At 26.7% G+C, this 8,209-nt stretch overlaps 1 long non-coding RNA gene across 1 annotated transcript; it reads left to right on the top strand.

The window, feature by feature from the left end:
* Positions 1-3,341: 3,341 nt before the first annotated feature.
* LOC114195212 (uncharacterized) lies at positions 3,342-6,328 on the top strand. The gene is made up of 3 exons (XR_014983960.1): positions 3,342-3,589; positions 3,717-3,832; positions 5,503-6,328. It is a non-coding gene; the product is annotated as an uncharacterized LOC114195212 (long non-coding RNA).
* The last annotated feature ends 1,881 nt before the right edge of the window (positions 6,329-8,209 follow it).

Here is an 8,209-nt window from a genome sequence, read left to right on the forward strand (position 1 = left end):
TAAAAAGAAATGTGTTTCTGCATTTATAAAAAATGATTTTATTGTAACTTAATTTTTTCATACCTTCACATACATGTAAATTAAATAAAGAAGATGCACCAAGTAAATAATTCTTTACATCCTCGATTAGAGCAACAGAGAAAGATTTATTATGTATTGACTCAAAAGTCTGCGTTCTGGTTAATTGAGAAGATTGATCCTCTATAATATATCATGAAATATAGACAAAAATCCTACAAATAGTATTAATTATCACATTAAACAATATTGTAATTCAATTATTGAACTATAGTAATATAACAATTATTGAACAAGTAACTAAATTATCATAATTTAACAAAGTTTGAGAAAAGTGAGAGATTTACATAGAAAGGGTTTAGGAAGGTTACTTATAACACAAGGATTGTGAGTATGAGTAACATAAATAATGATGGAATCAACCAAATGTCCATCATATAGGTCATCCCGAAACTCTAAACTAAAATTGAAACATAGAAATTATCTACAAAATCCTCAAAAAGTATAGGATCTTCATATATGAGTCATGCAGATTGAGGTCCACTTCAAAAAAAATGTATTTTAGCGACCACTGAATTTGGTCGCTAAATAACATAAATCAGTCGCTAAAATCATCTGCGACTGAATTAGCAACCGAATTTATGGGATAACAAAAATTTTGGTGACAAAAACAATAGCGACCAATTTTTTTTAGTCGCTAAATAGCTACTGAAATATCGGTCGCTATTTGGTCCCTAAAAGTTGGTCACTTTCCTAAGCATAAGAGACCAATTTAGCAACCATAAGTGATATTAAATTCGGTTGCTAGTTTGGTCGCAGAATGTAGGTAGTTAGCGACCAATTATTTCGGTCGCTAAAGTATGATTATTATATTTATGTACACTTTTTTTTCGTCGCTAAATTGGTGGCAAAGTTATGAGACAAACCGCGATCAATTAAATCGGTCACTAAAGTATGATTGTTTTAGTGATATACAATTTTTTTGGTCGCTGAAATGGTGGCAAAAAATTTTGTGAACAGGGACTAATATTTGTTGGTCGCTAAATTGGTGGCAAAGTTCGAAGACTAACAGCGACCCATAAAATCGATCGCTGATTAGCAAAAAAATGAATTTTTTTTTATATTATTTACAATTTTTACCTGGTTAAAAACAATATTTTTACCTATTTATGAATGATAAAATTTGATCTAGCTAAGTAATAACAAACTACATTACATAATATAGTAAAGTGTAGTACATACATCACAAGTGGTAAATATATAACATGATCCAAAAGAACAAAACAAAAAAAGTTTGAAAGTGTGCAACATTGAAGCAACTATATGTTAAGGTCGCTATTTCAGTCGCTGATTAAATTTATGTAAGTACAATAATATTTTTGTCGCTATAGTGGTCGCAGATTACAACAAAAATCATTCAATGACTAATTCGGTCGCAAATAGCAACCTATATTTTTCGGTTGCTAATTTCGGTCGCTAAAACATTAAATTCTAGTAGTGGTCAGAGAAATTCAAAGATACCTCCATTGCTTGCTTAAAACAAATGTTTGGAATGTCAATTTTGTTCAATCCGTCTTCTTTCTTCCCTCTATTCCTCAGTGGATGCAAAATTGGCATTCTAAATATTTGTTTTGAGTAAGCTATAAAGATATTTTTAGACTTCTTTATTCGTTCTTAATTTGTGTTGAAAGTTCCACATTGACTAAAGATAAGATAATTTTATACTATACAAGTAGGGTACAAACCTCACATTACAAATAGATTTTATGAGGTTGAAGTAAGCTTTAAGTCTACTACTTAACATAGTATCAGACGTGAGGGGGTGTGTTGAAAATCCAACATCGACTAGAGATAAGACAATTCCATACTATATAAATAAGGTGCAAACCTCACCTTAAAATCCGATTTTGTGGGATTGAGTTACACTTTAAGTCCATTTATTAACAATTCGCGTGACTCTACCGTTTAAGATTGTATATATTTTGAAGATCTTTTATCTTTGATCTTTACTCAATTTTGCTTTTGACGTAGAAACCAATCTTATAGGAGACAAGTTCACATGTCAGAGTTTTTAAATTCAATTTGGTTTCAATTATCTCACCAGATAAAATCATGTCAATTATTGTAGATTGAATTGATTTTTTAGATTAATTTTACAGCATTTCTTTTATATTATTATTCATACACCACTTGTGCATATTAAGTTACCTATTGGATCATTATCTAACTATTTGTAGACATTGATTTTTATATAATATATTTAGTTCGTGGTTAAATATCTTATATTCTTATTGATACAGGCGGATCAATAAGAATATGATAAAGAAAGAAAAATGAAAAAAAACCAAAGTTTATTCAATAAATCTAAACATAGAAGTTAACAACCCTTATATTATAAAAAGTAAAATAAGAATTCGAATTGTGTACGTAAAAGACCAGAACCCTCTTTATATATAAATATATAAATATATTTATATATAAATTGGATAATATTAATTTGATTAGTTATTTTTAAGAATTGAGTTTATAATTAAGCTAATGTTAGATATCACTTAATTTTTATTTCATCTTCACGTGAAAATTCCATTCCGACAAATGAAAATAAAAATAAAAGTACTGTGAATAAAACATGAAAAATCATATCATAATCAAACTCATGATAAAAAAATTACACCTTATAAAGAAAACATTTAATATTATTATGCACTAGAAATACTTGTAAGGTTATTATTTAACCATCCGCTATTATATTGTTATCCGTTCCAATTGACGACTCAATGCTTAAAATAGTTTAAATGATTCAATGTAAAATAAACTTGAAGTGATGATATTCGTGGAGTATTTAAGATATTTTCTTGAGCTGGTGAAATTGACAATGGTTTATTCGATGGATGATTTTGAAGATTATCCAAGCAATAAATTGTTTTTTTTTTTTTTTTGGTTCAATTGAATGGTTAAGTTGAATAAAAAATGAGATGATTATTGTAAAATTTAAAGTAGATTATAAACTACTATTTTATGAGACCAAATTTATGTAAATATAATTTTATTGTGGTACAATTGAACAAACTTGATAATTGACATGATGAAGGCCAAGAGGAAATTCACTTACTCTCTGCCATATGCCTTTTTAATTTCAAGAATTTGGCAATATAAAGGGGTGAGCATTTCTAAAGAAAATGCACAAGGACGTGTAAACATAAAAAAAAAGTGCATATAATATAATATAACTTGAATTATTTATCAGAGGTTTTTATATTTAACTTGAATTTTTCAGTGTCTGATAAAGTTAATCTTTGATCCTTACGTGTGAAGGGAAGAATGGTGGAAAATCTCATCTTATCTCTTCAGTGAGTTAACGATGAGCAGCGGCGCAAGTATAAGTTCCTATAAATTGGTTCTCTCATTAACCTAGAAGTTGCGCATGTTTCTCATCCGTAACCCTAACCCTAAAAATCATCCCTCTCTTTTGCCGCCGCCGAATCTTTTTTCAACTCCGCCCTCTTTTTCTTTGTGGTTGCCATGCCACTGCTACCTTTTTCTTTTTCATCTTGCCGCTTCCACTCTCAAGGTGACTGCATGCTGAGACTAATTTCACGCTTCATTCATTTTTTCTGGCTTTTACACTTGTATATGTGACCCTGAGTTTGAGTTTTTTTTGTTTGTCTAATGGTGTCTGTTAATGACTATAAAAACAGGTGTGAAAGCTGAAGCAGCATAAAAAGAAAACGTCGAAAATATTGTTGATAAACTGGTTCCGTCGGAGTTTGTCGGAGATCGGAAGGATATTAGCTCAGAAGCTTCATCTGACTTGGTAAACTTTCTGATCATGTAACTGTAACTCAGATGGTTGTTTTATTTTATTTAACATACGTATTTCTGCTCACTTTTTCTTTTCTAATATTTCTCCTAATAATGCCACTGATATTGATTTTTTTAGCTACTGTGTCAATGCATAATTGTTTTAAAAGTTCTTTTTCTTCTGGTTCAAAAAATTAGATGGAGTTGGGCTTGATCTACTCTACAAATAAAACAGAAAAAAGTTTTAGAAGTGTATCGGAAGTTTTCTCACCACATGCAGGTGTTCAAAACTAAATTACTATATAATAAATTTTTATTATATTTATATTGTCGTTGAACATAGCTATTTTGTTAAAAGTTCTTCACTAAAATTAAAGGTTTGCTATTATTATAAAAATTATAAAAATAAAAACAATTCTTTATAATTTTAAGTTAAAGTTTTCTTCATCATATTATTATTATTATTATCAATAAGATATTAATAATATAGATAAATCAAATTTTATATATATATATATATATATATATATATATATATATATATATATATATATATATATATATATATATATATTATAGACTTATATAGATACTCTTGTTGAACTGACTCAACTCAAATGAAATGAAATTTTTCCATAATTAATATTACACCTCAACTTCTTAGTAAGACACACTTTATGATAAAGTAATTATTTTTTTTTCTGGACCAAGATTATTTTGTAATAATTAATTTAAAAAGTGATATATATTTTAATTTCAAAGTATTGAGTATAATTGAATAATTGCGAAATTTATTATTATTTAAGAATGATCCGTTAGAAAATATAGTTTTAAGTTTATAATAAAACTTAAACCATAATAAATTAAAGGAAGAAAAATATTTTCTTTGCTAATAGAAGATTAAAGGAAGAAACAAATATTTTGTTAATTAGTCACGATCAGTTAACTTGTTAGAATCTGATAATTCTAACATATATTAAAGTTAATTCACAATTATATATGAAAAAGAAATATTATATTATTTTTCTAATAACTCATTCTTATTTATATATTAAATATTAATAAATATTACAATGTATATACTAATATTTTACCACATTATTAAATTAACATGATCGCATAGTAATAAAAAATCCATTATTCAGAAAAAAATAATTTTATTCATTGATTATTATTAAATTAGTTGATTATTCTTCAGGTAACATATTACTATATTATTTAGTGATATTAACCATATAAAAAATAATAAAAAGTAAAAATATTAAAAAATTGGTTTGGTAATTTGAAGCTGAGAAACATATATATTACTTACTGGTATTGAGAATGTAGAAAAAAAAAATCAAAGAAAAAGATTGACAAAAACAAGTGTGTCACTTCCTTTATCAAATAAAAATGTTAACAATGTTGAGATTCATATATAAAACAAAAATTGTCCAAAAGTTATTAATAAACATTACTTGAATTGGTTTTGTGACTGTATTATAAAATTAGTGTTTTTCCTTACATATTTGATATGTATTATATAAAAATGCTTTCTTTTTTCCTTAAAAATACACATGCATCAAAAAATTTATTATCCTTTCACGGAAATGGTGGGTGATGGAAAATCTTGTCATATACACTCTTCCAATGACAAAGTTTATTTTAGCAACTAAGACATATTATTGAATTTTACTCACACAGGAATATTAAAAATGCTGCCATCACTGCCATCACCTGTTCTGGTAGCAAGAAAAATCCAAGAAATGGTTCTAACCGGGTCAGTTTTCTATTCATATCATTATCATTGTTGTATGTTATAACATATTAATTAGTATCAATGGAGTTTTTAAAGCTTCTAATTAGTTTTTTATTTTAATATTTGTTTTTTATTACCACATTTGAAAATAGCTATATTTATGATGTAAATTTACTATCTCACTTTCAACAACTGTGCATTGTGCACAGTTGTTTTTGCCATAAAAAAACGATAAGGATATATATTATTGAGAAACATATTATTCAAAAGATAAACTTTGACATTTAAGAGCAGAAGCACATCTGATATATCCTTTAAAATCACAAAATAAAGAATATTCATCACTACCAACGGGACTCCTATTCCGTTGCCAAACATGAATTCTCTGTGAAATCCAGAGGGGTACAACTTTTTATCCCACGATACCATTCTTCCAAAGTTCTTCACCAAAATCACGAAAACACATCTTCCATGAGATTTCTTTTATCATTTTTCACCTGTAACAAAAAAAAAAAAATACTATGACATTCAGAACAAAAAATAACGTGTTATTATACATACATTTATAAAAAATACTTTTAATATAAATCTATTTTTTCTCAAACTTTCACCAAATCAAAAAGGTGCACCAAAAAAGTAGTTCTTTACGTTCTGAGGCCTGCAGAGGAAGGAGATTTATCTTGTATTATACCAAAAGTTTTCATTCTACTAGAAGGAGAAGATTATTCATCCTTCAGTATATCAGAAAATGTAGATAAAACCTGTAAATAATATTAATAATCATATCAAATAACATTGTAATTAAATTAAGAAACTACATTAATATATCAGTTAACTAAAACATCATAATTTGTATTATTAAAATACTTACTTTGATGATATTACACAACAAAGATACATCTCTTGTTGCTGTTTGCATCGTTTCAAATAATTTAATTAGATGAAATAATGAATCATATCCTCAATCAAACAACAATGTATTTTCTTAACTGAGGAAAGATCAATTTCCATAGAAAAACAATATAGATCAGAGTCGAAATATTTAAAATATTTAAGCTTTGGTGTTCAAAGCTCAAATTTACCATCAGAAATAATTTTTTTATCAACTCTAAAACTAAAGATATTTAAGTCTGTAAGTTGGGAGTAGAGATTTTGAGAGTTTCAATTCTACCATATTAGCAACAGCTATGAAAATATAAAGTTTTCAAATTGACGCGGTCCTCGAAAGAATAAGAAAGCTTTTTTCTTTACATTCAAATCGACAATCTTGGAGGTAGATGCGTTAAAGAGAAGGAAAATCCAAATTTGTGATCTTATGACTATGTAACAAATTTTGAGAGATGTGAGAAATACAGTAAACCTGTCTTCTTCCTTCTTCCTATCTCTCAACATTTTTTCTCTCTCTTCTCTCGTTGAGTTTGAAGAGTTTCTTCCACAGAATTTTTCTCTGTTCATTTCTGCGACCTCTCTTCTCTCTGTACCCTAAGTCTTCTCAAATACATGCTTTTATAGTACTATTTCTCATGTGGTTCTGTTAAGAAAACATTTCTAGTGCTTGTATCAATTTTTTTTCTAAAATTTTGTATTTAATTTCGTTCTATTAAATTTTATCTTCTAAAATTTTTTACAATGTCTATTATATTATTAAAAATGATAAAAATATGTTTTTTACGACATTAAGATATATATATATATATATATATATATATATATATATATATATATATATATATATATATATATATATATATTCCATAAATCTCTTACTTCTCTCAATTACATATCTACTGAGATTACGAATTTCGATGTTCTTTTTCTTCAACACCTCCACCTTCGAGTTTGTCGATTTGAATGTGAAATGAAAGATTTTCTTGATTCATTTGAAGATTGTGTAAATTTGAAATTTGTATATTTTCATTCTTTTTCTGTGGAATTGAAAACTTCAAAATCTCTCCTCTTACCTTACAGACTTAAGTATATTTAGTTTTAAAGTGGATAAGGAATTTAACCTCGAATATAAAATTGAGCTTTGTACACCAAAACTTAAATATTTTAAATATTTTGAATCTAATATATGTTTTTCCATGGAGATTAATCTTTCCGTGGTGAAGGAAATATATGTTCATATATGTTGTTTGAGTGAGGATATTGATTCATTCTTCTCATCTGATCGAATTGTTTGAAATAATACAAAGTGTAAAATTTGTATCTTTGTCCTCTAACATCATCAAAATATTTTAATAATACAAATTATTATGTTTTAGTTAATTGTTATATTGATGTAGTTTCGTAATTGAATTACAATGTTGTTTGACATGATAATTAATATTATTTGTAAATTTTATGTATGTTTTCTGATATATCGAAGGATTAATCTTCTGCTTTCTCTAGGATGAAAACTTTTTGAGTTAATACAAGATTCATCTTCCTCCTCTTTATGTCTTGAAACGTAAAAAACTATTTTTTATGCATCTTTTTTATTTGGTGAAGGTACCACAAAAAATAAAATTATATTTAAAAGCACTTTTTTTTATAAATGTATAAACACACCTTTTTTTTCCAGAATGTCATAGTATTTTCTTTTTACAAGTGCAAAATGACAAAAACAATCACATTGAATATATCATTTTTGTGAAGAACTTTGGAGAATTG

This window comes from Vigna unguiculata, chromosome 8, assembly GCF_037176805.1.
Source record: "Vigna unguiculata cultivar grain cowpea cultivar isolate G323 ecotype 2 chromosome 8, ASM3717680v1, whole genome shotgun sequence".
Classification (NCBI taxonomy): Eukaryota; Viridiplantae; Streptophyta; class Magnoliopsida; order Fabales; family Fabaceae; genus Vigna; species Vigna unguiculata.